The 14,124-nt window shown below is 47.6% G+C and overlaps 1 protein-coding gene and 1 pseudogene across 1 annotated transcript in view; both read right to left on the bottom strand.

The window, feature by feature from the left end:
- The window catches only part of LOC147091921 (uncharacterized), a 113,774-nt gene extending 112,568 nt beyond the window's left edge, over window positions 1-1,206 (bottom strand). Inside the window, exon 1 of the mRNA XM_085976639.1 lies at window positions 1,068-1,206. The gene's annotated coding sequence lies outside the window, so the exon portion shown is untranslated. The remainder of the gene's footprint in view (window positions 1-1,067) is intronic.
- Window positions 1-14,124, bottom strand: part of LOC147091923 (uncharacterized) — a 65,883-nt pseudogene that overhangs the window by 28,038 nt on the left and 23,721 nt on the right.

The raw sequence follows: 14,124 nt of genomic DNA on the forward strand, positions 1-14,124 counted from the left end.
GGGGCCGTCTTTCTGATGAGACGTTAAACCGAGGCTCCGTCTGCCCTCTCAGGTGGATGTAAAAGATCCCATGGCACTATTTCGAAGAGGAGTCGGGAAGTTATCCCGGAGTCCTGGCCAATATTTATCCCACAACCAACATAACAAAATCAGATTATCTGGTCATTATCACATTGCTGTTTGTGGCAGCTTGCTGTGCGCTGCCACATTTCAACAGTGACTCCACTTCAAAAAGTACTTCATTGACTGTAAAGCGCTTTGAGACGTCCGCTGGTCGTGAATGGCGCTATATAAATGCAAGTCTTTCTTTACTTATGCTACTCTCTTCCTCTTTGATGCTTTTGATTTAATTTTTAAACATTTAAGAAATTATTGCAGTGACAAAGGCTGTCTCTGAAACTGCAGGAAATTTGTCTTCAAATAAGCTTTTTAAAAATTTATTATTTAAAAAATTTGCCAGGCCCGCAGTCTGCGGCCCCTCTCCCAGATTCCAGCCCCAGCTCTGTGCTGACTGCGGCCCCTCTCCCAGATTCCAGCCCCAGCTCTGTGCTGCCTGCGGCCCCTCTCCCAGATTCCAGCCCCAGCTCTGTGCTGACTGAGCTGCTCTCACCTGGAGACAGCGCGTCACAATCGGCCCCAGCGCACCTGAGCTGGAGAGGAGGCCCCGCCCCCTTGCCGCGCCGCCATTGGAGGACGCGGCCCGCCCTCTTCCTATTGGTCAGAGCTCCCGTCAGTCAAAGTCCCGGGCCGGCCTCCATCCACCTAAATGGGCCTCTTCCTCTGATGACGTCACAATCGGGCCAGCCTCAGCGCCGGGTAGTAAGGTCCCGCCCCCTAGCCGCGCCGCCATTGCTTGGAGGACCAGGCCACCCAGTTCAGTCCTCCCAGCTCAGCCCATTTCCTATTGGTCAGTGCTCCCGTCAGTCACAATCACCTTGCTCCGGCTCACTCCGCCACAGCGTGCGACTGAATCTGCTCCGTCCGGTGTCCGCTGAGGTCCCGCCCGATTCTCAGGTTTGCTTTTCTCGTATTTTACTTTATAATCTCACTCTCCGCTCCCCCCTCACCTCGATTTAAATCGATTCCCAAACACTTTACTTTATCCGGCCGCTGATTCCGCCTCTTCCCGGGCCCGGCCTTCCGGCTGCGCTCTGCAGGCGCACTGGCAGTCTGGTTTTCTGGTGGGGCCGAATGAGCATGCGCGGCCCCGCCCCTCCACATTTAAAGACACACCCACCACCTCCACATTTAAAGGGACACCCACCCCCCTCCACATTTAAAAGGACACCCACCCCCTCCACATTTAAAGGGACACCCACCCCCCTCCACATTTAAAGGGACACCCACCCCCCTCCACATTTAAAGGGACACCCACCCCCTTCACATTTAAAGGGAGAGCCACCCCCTCCACATTTAAAGGGACTCCCCCCTCTCGTGCGTTCTTCTGATTAAAGGGACAGTGACAATTCCCCCGGCCACCGCACCTTAGCAAGGATGTGAAAGACCTTGAGAGCGGGAAGAGGTTTACGCACTCATCCGATCATGGCTGATCATCCAAATTCAGTACCCGGTCCCTGCTTTCTCCCCATACCCCTTGATCCCTTTAGCCTTAAGAAATATACCCAACTCCTTCTTGAATATATTTAATGAAGTGGCCTCCACTGCCTTCTGTGGTGGAGAATTCCACAGGTTCACCACTCTCTGGGTGAAGAAATTCCTCCTCATTTCTGTCCTAAATGGCCTACCCTTTATCCTTAGACTGTGTCCCCTGGTTCTGGACCCCCCGACCATCGGGAACATCCTTCCTGCATCTAGTTTGTCCAGTCCTGTCAGAATTTTATAAGTTTCAATGAAATCACCTCTCATTCTTCTAAACTGCAGTGAGTACAAGTCCAATCGACCCAATCTCTCCTCATACGTCATTCCTGCCATCCCAGGTATCAGTCTGGTGAATCTTCGCTGAACTCCTTCCATGGCAAGAACATCCTTCCTCAGATAAGGCGACCAAAACTGCAAACAATACTCAAGATGTGGTCTCATCAAGGCCCTTTACAACTGCAGCAAGACATCCTTGTTCCTGTACTCAAAACCTCTCGCTACGAAGGCCAACATACCATTAGCCTTCTTAACTGCCTGCTGCACCTGCATGCTTACCTTCAGCGACTGGTGCACAAAGACACCCAGGTCTCGTTGCACTTCCCCTTCTCCCAATCTATTGCCATTTAGATAATAATCTGCCTTCCTGTTTTTGACACCAAAGTGGATAACCTCACATTTATCCACGTTATATTGCATCTGCCATGTTTCTGACCAATCACCCAACATGTCCAAATCATCCTGGAGTTTCTCGACATCCTCCTCACAGCACACACGCCCACCCAGCTTTGTGTCGTCTGCAAATTTGGAGATATTACATCTAGTTCCCTTGTCCAGATCATTTATATATATTGTGAATAGCTGGGGTCCAAGGACCGATCCCTGCGGTACCCCACTAGTCACTGCCTGCCATTCGGAAAAAGACCCATTTATTCCAACTCTTTGCTTTCTGTCTGCCAACCAGTTCTCTATCCAAGTCAATACCTTGCCCCCAATCCCACGTGCCTTAACTTTACATGCTAATCTCTTATGCGGGACCTTATTGAAGGCCTTCTGAAAGTCCAGATACACCACATCCACTGGTTCTCCCTTATCTATTTTACCAGTTACATCCTCAAAAAATTCCAGTAGATTAGTCAAGCAGGAGTTACCTTTTGTGAATCCATGTTGACTTTGTCTGATCCTGTCACTGTTTTCCAAGTGCTCTGCTGTTACATTTTTATATCGGACGCTAACATTTTCCCCACTACCGATGTCAGGCTTACCGGTCTGTAATTCCCCGTTTTCTCTCTCCTGTGGCGGAGCCACCAAGAGACACTGAACAATCTGTAATCATTCCTTTAACCACTCTGTAGTGCAGTTGTGGACTGCACCTTTAAGCTGTGTGTAGGTTCTTGTATTTCCACATGATGACGTCATGACGCCGATCACGTGACCCCCAGTTGGCGCGGAAAACGTGATGACGTCATGACGTCGGTTTCCAGTATTTAAGGGCAGTCTGAGAAAGGCTGGGGACCGAAACAGACCTGCTGACCTCTGCTCTTGTAGTTATCAGTTAAAGTATTTTGTTTATTAAAGTTTAATTATTTTGTTTCACTGCGTTGGACTTCGTTATTTGGATAGGAACTTCCGTTCCTACACTACCACCTTTTTTTAATAGTGGGGTAACATTAGCTACCCTCCAATCCATGGGTAATGTTCCAGATTCCATCGAATGTTGGAAGATGACCAGCAATGCATCTACTATTTCTAGGGCCACATCCTTAAGTACCCTAGGATGTAGATTATCAGGCCCTGGGGATTTATCGGCCTTCAGTCCCATCAGTTTCCCTAACACCATTTCCCTACAAATACTGATTTCTTTCAGTTCCACCCTTTCATCAGACCCTATGTTCCCCGGCATCTCTGGGAGGTTATTTGTGTCCTCCTTTGTGAAGACAGAACCAAAATATATATTTAGTTGGTCTGCCATTTCTTTGTTCCCCATTATAAATTCCCCTGATTCTGACTGCAAGGGACCTACGCTTGACTTCACCAATCTTTTTCTCTTCACATATCTATAAAAGCTTTTACAGTCAGTTTTTATGTTCCCTGCAAGCTTACTCTCATATTCTATTTTCCCCTTCTGAATGAATCTCTTTGTCCTCCTTTGTTGAATCCTAAACTGCTCCCAATCCTCAGGATTATTGCTTTTTCTGGCCAATTTATATGTCCTCTCCTTGGATCTTATGCTATCCCTAATTTCCCTTGTTAGCCACGGTTAAGTCACCTTTTTTGTTTTATTTTTATGCCAAACTGGGATGAACAACTTCTGTAGTTCATCCATGCGGTCTTTGAATGTTTGCCATTGCCTATCCACCGTCAACCCTTTGAGTGCCATTCCCCAATCAATCCTACCCAACTCGCTCCTCAGACCATCGTAGTTTCCTTTATTTAAATTGAGGACCCCAGTCTTTGAGTCAACTACTTCATTCTCCATCTTAATGAAGAATTCGATCATATTATGATCGCTCCGACCCAAGGGGCCTCGTACAACAAGATTGCTAATTAATCCTTTCTCATCACATAATACCCAGTGTAAGAAGGCAGTTGAGGCCAATTCATTAAATATATTCAAGAAAGAGTTGAATATATTTCTTAAGGCTAAAGGGATCAAGGGATATGGGGAGAAGGCAGGGACAGGGTACTGAGTTTGGATGATCAGCCATGATTGCATTGAATGGCGGAGCCAGCTCGAGGGGCCGAATGGCCTACTCCTGCTCCTATCTTCTATGTTTCTAAAATAGACTTTGCTTGCTTTGCTGACTCAGCAAACCTCATTTGCTTTGCTGTTTTTTGGCTGACTAAATAAAAGGTTTTTTTTTGGCTGCATGCAGGTATTTAATTGAGTTAGTTCAGGCTTGCTGTCAGTCCTGGCCCTGGTCCCGCCCCTTCCTGCACCTCATTGGCTGACACCGCTGTCAATCGACACACGAGGGGAAGGGAGGGTGATTGACAGGATGACGATTGATAGAAGCGCCTGCCCGCGCTGTGATTGGTGCAGGGGAAGGCAAGTGGGCGTGTCCGGCCCCCGGCCCCACGTGGGGGAGTCAAAGGCTGGCTGGAGCGCATGCGCAGCCCGCCTCGCACCGTTGGGAAGCTTTTCAAAAAAATTTTTTTCCGAAACAAATTGAAAACACTCATTAATTCCCCGAACCCTCCTCCCCTCTAAAGTGCGATTATTATTATTCTTGGTTTTCCTCATTTGTGTGGCGTGTCTTTTTTTTACCTTGCGGTGGCGTGCGCCGATCCAACCGAACCCATGACGTTGCGTGCTGGCGTCAGCGCGTAATCGGAGGGGGGTTTTGATTGACGCAATGCGCCCACCAATCAGGAGCGGGGAAAATGCTGGGAGGACCGGGCGGGCTGACGGTCCTCCAACCAATGGCGGCGCGGGAGGGAGGGGGGCGGGACCTCGGTGGTCTGCGTGCGCCGATCCAACTGACCCTTGGGCGTTGCGTGCATGCGTCATCTCGTAATCGGAGGGGGCGGGGGTGTTTGATTGACGCGAGGCGTCCGCCAATCAGGAGCGCGGAAAACGCTGGGAGGACCGGACGGGCTGACAGTCCTCCAACCAATGGCGGCGCGGGAGGGAGGGGGGCGGGACCTCGGTGGGCTGCAGGCCGTTTTCCTGCTTTCATTTCCTATTTATTTTATTTCCTTTCCAGTTTGAAAAAGGGTTTGACCCGAAACGTCACTCTAATTTCTCTCCCTGGATGTTGCCTGGCCTGCTGAGTTTTTCCAGCATTTTCTGTTGTTATTTCCTGCTTTCATTGTCTGCAGGAGCTGTTAAAGGGAAGGGGAGGAGGCGGGTGGGAAAACCCAGCTTGTGAGTGTCTATTCCTTTCCATTACCTTTATTGCAAGGCTATTCATCAATTGCATTCATTTAAAAATAAGTGAACCTTTTCTCTTTTTCACTTTTATCCAGAACAAAGAGCCCTGGTGCTGTGAACATTTTGGTGGGCAGCCACATTTAAAGGGACATAGACCAGCATTCTTCTCCTCTCTTGTGAGTATTTGTGGTGGGGGATGGGTCAAAGGGGACTGCGGCCCCTTTTCAACAAAAAAAATTGCTTGGCCATTTAAAGGGGAATGGGTGCCCCCCAGGTATTTAAAGGGGCAGTGCCTCTTTCTGTATCAAATAATTCATACTTTGGTTCTGTCTTCACAAAGGAGGACACAAATAACCGCCCAGAGATGCCGGGGAACATAGGGCCTGATGAAAGGGTGGAACTGAAAGAAATCAGTATTTGTAGGGAAATGGTGTTAGGAAAATTGATGGGACTAAAGGCCGATAAATCCCCAGGGCCTGATAATCTACATCCCAGGGTACTTAAGGAAGTGGCCCTAGAAATAGTAGATGCATTGCTGGTCATCTTCCAGAACTCGATAGATTCTGGAACAGTACCCATGGATTGGAGGGTAGCTAATGTTACCCCACTATTCAAAAAAGGTGGTCGAGAAAAAGCGGAGAATTATAGACCGGTAAGCCTGACATCGGTGGTGGGGAAAATGCTAGAATCTATTATAAAAGACGTAATAGCAGAGCACTTGGTAAGCAGTGACAGGATCGGACAAAGTCAACATGGATTTACAAAAGGTAAATCATGCTTGACTAATCTACTGGATGTTTTTGAGGATGTAACTGGTAAAATAGATAAGGGAGAACCAGTGCATGTGGTGTATTTGGACTTTCAGCAGGCTTTCGATAAGGTCCCACATAAGAGATTAGCGTGCAAAATTAAGGCACATGGGATTGGGGGCAAGGTATTGACTTGGATAGAGAACTGGTTGGCGGACAGAAAGCAAAGAGTTGGAATAAACGGGTCGTTTTCCGAGTGGCAGGCAGTGACTAGTGGGGTACCGCAAGGATCGGTCCTAGGACACCAGCTGTTAACAATATATATTAATGATCTGGACGAGGGAATTGGATGTAATATCTCCAAATTTGCAGACGACACAAAGCTGGGTGGGAGGGTAAGCTGTGAGGAGGATGTCGTGAAACTCCAGTACGATTTGGACAGATTGGGTGATTGGGCAGAAACATGGCAAATGCACTATAATGTGGATAAATGTGAGGTTATCCACTTTGGTGGCAAAAAAAGGAAGGCAGATTATTATTTGAATGGCAATAGACTGGGAGAAGGGGAAGTGCAAAGAGACCTGGGTGTTATTGTGCACCAGTCGCTGAAGGTAAGCATGCAGGTGCAGCAGGCGGTTAAGAAGGCAAATGGTATGTTGGCCTTCGTAGCAAGAGGGTTCGAGCACAGGAACAAGGATGTCTTGCTACAGTTGTACAGCGCCTTGGTGAGACTGCACCTTGAGTACTGTGTGCAGTTTTGGTCGCCTTACCTGAGGAAGGACGTTCTTGCCATGGAAGGAGTGCAACGAATATTCACCAGGCTGATACCTGGGATGGCAGGAATGACGTATGAGGAGAGATTGTGTCGATTGGGCTTATACTCACTGGAGTTTAGAAGATTGAGAGGGGATCTCATCGAAACTTATAAAATTCTGTCAGGCCTGGACAGACTAGATGCAGGAAGGATGTTTATGATGGCCGGGGAGTCCAGAACCAGGGGTCATAGTCTAAGGATAAGGGGTAAGCCATTTAGGACTGAAATGAGGAGGAATTTCTTCACCCAGAGAGTGGTGAACCTGTGGAATTCTCTGCCACAGAGGGCGGTGGAGGCCAGTTCATTAAATATATTCAAAAAAGAGTTGGATATATTTCTTAAGGCTAAAGGGATCAAGGGATATGGGGAGAAGGCAGGGACAGGGTACTGAATTTGGATGATCAGCTATGATCTCATTGAATGGCGGAGCAGGCTCGAAGGGCCAAATGTCATACTCCTGCTCCTATCTTCTATGTTTCTATGTAAGAGCAGGGAGGTTCTGCTTGAACTGTACAAAACACCAGTTAGGCCACCGGCTAGAGTGCTGCGTACAGTTCTGCTCGCCCCATTGCAGGAAAGATGTGACTGCTTGAGACAGGAGATTATGTTGCCAGGACTAGAGAATTTCAGCTACAAGGAAAGATTGTATACATAAAAACATAGAAGATAATCTACATCCTAGTCCAATAGCAAAATACTGCGGATGTTGGAAATCCGAAATAACAGCAGAAAATGCTGGAAAAACTCAGCAGGTCAGGCAACATCCGTGGACAGAAATTTGAGTTGACGTTTCGGGTCGAACCCTTCTTCAAAACTGGAAAGAAAAGATAGATCGGAGGCAGGGCTGCGATCCGACAAAAGAATAAAAGAAACATAGAAGTAAGAAAGAGACAATAAAAGGTATTAGAAGCTAGACGAGATTGTAATAGGCTGAGATTAGGTGTAAAGTGTACTGGCAGGGCAAGAGATAGCTGCCAGGTGTGAGAGAGAAACAAAAGGAAAGACGGGGGGGGGGGGAAAGGAGTGGAAAAATTACAAGAAAAAATGAAATGGGGGCCGAGGTTATGATCTGAAATTGTTGAACTCGATATTGAGTCCGGAAGGCTGCAGAGTGCTACATCCTAGGGTACTTAAGGAAGTGGCCCTAGAAGTAGTAGAAATAGCATGGCCGGTCATCTTCCAAAATTCGATAGACTCTGGAACAGTACCCATGGATTGGCGGGTAGCTAATGTTACCCCACTATTCAAAAAAGGTGGTAGAGAGAAAACGGGGAATTGCAGACCGGTAAGCCTGACGTCAGTAGTGGGGGAAATGCTGGAGTCCATTATAAAAGTTGTAATAACAGAGCACTTGGAAAACAGTGACAGGATCGGACAAAGTCAACATGGATTTACAAAAGGTAAATCGTGCTTGACTAATCTACTGGAATTTTTTGAGAATGTAACTGGTAAAATAGATAAGGGAGAACCAGTGGATGTGGTGTATTTGGACTTTCAGAAGGCCCCGCACAAGAGATTAAGACACATGGGATTGGGGGCAAGGTATTGACTTGGATAGAGAAACGTAGAAACATAGAAATATAGAAGATAGGAGCAGGAGTAGGCCATTCGGCCCCTCGAGCCTGCTCCGCCATTCAATGAGATCATGGCTGATCATCCAAATTCAGTACCTTGTCCCTGCCTTCTCCCCATATCCCTTAATCCCTTTAGCCTTAAGAAATATATCCAACTCTTTCTTGAATATACTTAATGAACTGGCCTCCACCGCCCTCTGTGGCAGAGAATTCCACAGGTTCACCACTCTCTGGGTGAAGAAATTCCTCCTCATTTCAGTCCTAAATGGCTTACCCCTTATCCTTAGACTATGACCCCTGGTTCTGGACTCCCCGACAATCAGAAACATCCTTCCTGCATCTAGTCTGTCCAGGCCTGACAGAATTTTATAGGTTTCGATGAGATCCCCTCTCAATCTTCTAAACTCCAGTGAGTATAAGCCCAATCGACACAATCTCTCCTCATACGTCATTCCTGCCATCGCAGGTATCAGCCAGGTGAATCTTCGCTGCACTCCTTCCATGGCAAGAACGTCCTTCCTCAGATAACGCGACCAAAACTGCACACAATGCTCAAGGTGTGGTCTCACCAAGGCCCTGTACAACTGTAGCAAGACATCCTTGTTCCTGTACTCGAACCCTCTTGCTACGAAGGCCAACATACCATTTGCCTTCTTAACCGCCTGCTGCACCTGCATGCTTACCTTCAGCAACTGGTGCACAAGAACACCCAGGTCTCTTTGCACTTCCCCTTCTCCCAATCTATTGCCATTCAAATAATAATCTGCCTTCCTGTTTTTGCCACCAAAGTGGATAACCTCACCTTTATCCACATTATAGTGCATTTGCCATGTTTCTGCCCAATCACCCAAATCATACTGGAGTTTCATGACATCCTCCTCACAGCATACCCTCCCACCCAGCTTTGTGTCGTCTGCAAATTTGGAGATATTACATCCAATTCCCTCGTCCAGATCATTAATATATATTGTGAACAGCTGGGGTCCTAGGACCGATCCTTGCGGTACCCCACTAGTCACTGCCTGCCACTCGGAAAACGACCCGTTTATTCCAACTCTTTGCTTTCTGTCCGCCAACCAGTTCTCTATCCAAGTCAATACCTTGCCCCCAATCCCATGTGCCTTAATTTTGCACGCTAATCTCTTATGTGGGACCTTATCGAAAGCCTTCTGAAAATCCAAATACACCACATCCACTGGTTCTCCCTTATCTATTTTACCAGTTACATCCTCAAAAAATTCCAGTAGATTAGTCAAGCATGATTTACCTTTTGTAAATCCATGTTGACTTTGTCCGATCCTGTCACTGCTTTCCAAGTGCTCAACTATTACATCTTTTATAATAGACTCTAGCATTTTCCCCACTACCGATGTCAGGCTTACCGGTCTATAATTCCCCGCTTTTTCTCTACCACCTTTTTTGAATAGTGGGGTAACCTTAGCTACCCTCCAATCCATGGGTACGGTTCCAGAGTCTATCGAGTTCTGGAAGATGACCAGCAATGCATATACTATTTCTTGGGCCACTTCCTTAAGTAACCTGGGATGTGGATTATCAGGCCCTGGGGATTTATCGGCCTTCAGTCCCATCAATTTTCCTAACACCATTTCCCTACAAATACTGATTTCTTTCAGTTCCACACTTTCTTCAGACCCTATGTTCCCCGGCATCTCTGGGAGGTTATTTGTGTCCTCCTTTGTGAAGACAGAACCAAAGTATGAATTTAGTTGGTCTGCCATTTCTTTGTTTACCATGATAAATTCCCCTGATTCTGACTGCAAGGAACCTACGCTTGACTTCACAAATCTTTTTCTCTTCACATATCTATAAAAGCTTTTACAGTCAGTTTTTATGTTCCCTGCAAGCTTACTCTCATATTCTATTTTCCCCTTCTTAATTAATCTCTTTGTCCTCCTTTGTTGAATCCTAAACTGCTCCCAGTCCTCAGGAATATTGCTTTTTCTGGCCAATTTATATGTCGTCTCCTTGGATCTTATGCTATCCCTAATTTCCCTCGTTAGCCATGGTTGAGTCACCTTTTTTGTTTTATTTTTATGCCAAACTGGGATGAACAAATTCTGTAGCTCATCCATTCGGTCTTTGAATGTTTGCCATTGCCTATCCACCGTCAACCATTGTGCCATTCCCCAATCAATTCTACCCAACTCGCTCCTCAGACCATCGTAGTTTCCTTTATTTAAATTGAGAACCCTAGTCTCTGAGTCAACTACTTCATTCTCCATCTTAATGAAGAATTCGATCATATTATGATCGCTCCGACCCAAGGGGCCTCGTACAACAAGATTGCTAATTAATCCTTTCTCGTTATATAATACCCAGTCTAAGATGGCCTGATCTCTGGTTGGTTCCTCGACATATTGGTCCAGGAAACCATCCCGTAAACACTCCAGGAATTCCTCCTCCACAGTATTGTAACTAATTTGGTTGGCCCAATCTATATGTAGATTAAAGTCACCCATGATGACTGCTGTGCCCTTATTGCACGCTTCTTTAATTTCCCTTTTAATGCCATCCCCAACCTCTGCCTTACTGTTGGGAGGTTTATATACCACTCCCACTAATGTTTTTTCCCCTTAGTATTTCTCAATTCTACCCATACAGATTCCACATCATCAGAGCTAATATCCTTCATTACAATTGTATTAATCCCTTCTTTAACCAGTAATGCTACCCCACCTCCCTTTCCTTTTTGCCTATCTTTCCTGAATATCGAATACCCCTGGATGTTGAGTTCCCAGTCTTGGCCATCCTTGAGCCACGTTTCCGTAATCCCAACCAAATCATATTCGTTTACCTCTATTTGCACAGCCAATTCGTCCACCTTATTACAAATGCTCCTCGCATTAAGACACAAAGCCTTCAGGCTGGGTTTTTTAACGCTCTTAGACCTATTAGAATTATTATTTACTGTGGCCATGTTTGATTTAAACCGTTGATTTCTCTGACTGCCACTTTTGTTTTTCTCCTTCCTATCTTTGCTTTGATCCCTGTTTCCCTTTCCTCTGTCTCCCTGCTCAGGTTCCCAACCCCCTGCCATTTTAGTTTAAACCCCCCCGAACCGTGCTAGCAAACCTCCCCGCAAGGATATTTGTCCCGTTCTGGTTCAGGTACAAGTCGGACCGGTTGCACAAGTCCCACCTTCCCCAGAAGCAGGCCCAGTATTCCAGGAAACTAAAGCCCTCCCTCCTGCACCAACTCTTTAGCCACGCATTCATCTGCTCTATCCTCCTATTCCTATACTCACTAGCACGTGGCACCGGGAGCAATCCAGAGATTACAACCTTTGAGGTCCTGCTCTTTAATCTGCTGCCTAGCTCCCTAAATTCTTGCTGCAGGACCTCATCCCTCTTCCTACCCATGTCATTGGTCCCAATGTGAACCACGACCTTTGACTGTTCACCCTCCCCCTTCAGAATGCCCTGCAGCCATTCAGTGACATCCTTGACCCTGGCACCAGGGAGGGAACAAACCATCCTGGAGTCATGTCTACGGCCACAGAAACACCTATCTGTTCCCCTTACAAAAGAATCCCCTACCACTATTGCTCTCCCACTCTTTTTCCTCCCTTCCTGAGCAGCAGAAGCACCCCTGGTGCCAGGAAGTTGGCTGCTGCTGCCTTCCTCTGGTAAATCATCCCCCTCAACGGTATCCAAATCGCTATACCTGTTTGAGAGGGGGATGGCCACAGGGGTCCTCTGCACTACCTGCCTGCCTCTACTGCTCTGCCTGATGGTCACCCATTTCCCTTCTGCCTGTGCAGCCCTTACCTGCGGTGTGACCAACTCACTAAATGTGTTATCCACGACCCTCTCAGCATCGTGAATGCTCCAAAGCCCATCCATCCGCAGCGCCAGCGCCGCAATGCAGTCTGCTAGTAGCTGCAGCTGGATGCATTTCTGGCACAAATGGTCGTCAGGGACACCAGCAGTGTCCCTGAATTCCCACATAGAGCAAGAGGAGCATAACACGGGGCTGGGCTGTCCTGACATGACTTACCCTTTAATTAATTTTAATTAATTCACTACCACCAATTAAAGATAAACTCTAAGGCGCTTGTATGGTTTACCAACAGTCCCCGCTACACCAGAAAGACCTTAGCAACTATAAACCACAGAGTTAAAGTTTAAAAAAGAGAAATACTCACCAACCAATCACTTACCTGCTCCCTGGTGACGTCACACTCTGATTACTTTTTACCTCTCTCCCCGCTGCTGAGTTGGCAAGTCTCGCTGCTCCCTGGTCCGAACTGGTCGGGCCTCGCTGGTCGCGCCGGTTTTTATACCGGGCTCCTCCTCGCTGCTCCCTGGTCCGAACTGGTCAGGCCTCGCTGGTCGCGCTGGTTTTTATACCGGGCTCCTCCTCGCTGCTCCCTGGTCCGAATTGGTCGGGCCTCGCTGGTCGCGCCGGTTTTTATACCGGGCTCCTCCTCGCTGCTCCCTGGTCCGAACTGGTCGGGCCTCGCTGGTCGCGCCGGTTTTTATACCGGGCTCCTCCTCGCTGCTCCTTGGTCCGATGGTCGCGCCGGTTTTTATACCGGGCTCCTCCTCGCTGCTCCCTGGTCCGAACTGGTCGGGCCTCGCTGGTCGCACCGGTTTTTATACCGGGCTCCTCCTCGCTGCTCCCTGGTCCGAACTGGTCGGGCCTCGCTGGTCGCGCAGGTTTTTATACCGGGCTCCTCCTCGCTGCTCCCTAGTCCGAACTGGTCGGGCCTTGCTGGTCGCGCAGGTTTTTATACTGGGCTCCTCCTCGCTGCTCCCTGGTCCGAACTGGTCGGGCCTCGCTGGTCGCGCCAGTTTTTATACCGGGCTCCTCCTCGCTGCTCCCTGGTCCGAACTGGTCGGGCCTCACTGGTCGCACCGGTTTTTATACCGGGCTCCTCCTCGCTGCCCCCCTGGTCCATCATAACTGTAATGTACATACCTTTAAGGGGGGAACTATCTTTTACAGCTCATGTATACTGCAGTACCGGCAGTGACCACACCTGTATATAGTACTGAGTAGTAATCTGTACAGATCACTTCCAGTGTGAGCCACGTTGAGTAAACACCTGTTGTACCGTTCTCCTGCAGTCTGTGTCTTATTATACACGGACACAACAATAACCTCCTTGCTTTTGGACTCTGTGCCTCTATTTATTAAGCCCAGGATCCCATATGCTTTTTTAACTGCTTTCTCAACCTGCCCTGCCACCTTCAAGTGTGACGTCACCAGAAAGCGGGTAAGTGATTGGTTGGTGAGTATTTCTCCCTTTTAAGCTTAAATCTCTGTGATTTATAGTTTCTAAGGTGTGATATTCACCATCTAGAATCGGGGCAGAGGATATTTAAGAATAATATTAATAAATTTAATTAATTACATAGAATGGGAGATCAGGCGATGTGTTGCTGCTGCAATATGTGGGAGCTGGTGAACACCATTGATGCTCACAGTGATCACATTTGCAGTAAGTGTTGGCTGCTCGAGGAACTCCGGCTCCGTGTTGAAGAGCTGGAGTCC

The sequence above is a fragment of the Somniosus microcephalus genome, unplaced genomic scaffold (genome assembly GCF_052327205.1).
Source record: "Somniosus microcephalus isolate GS21.2 unplaced genomic scaffold, FLI_Smic_1.0 unresolved_chr3, whole genome shotgun sequence".
NCBI classification, from domain to species: domain Eukaryota; kingdom Metazoa; phylum Chordata; class Chondrichthyes; order Squaliformes; family Somniosidae; genus Somniosus; species Somniosus microcephalus.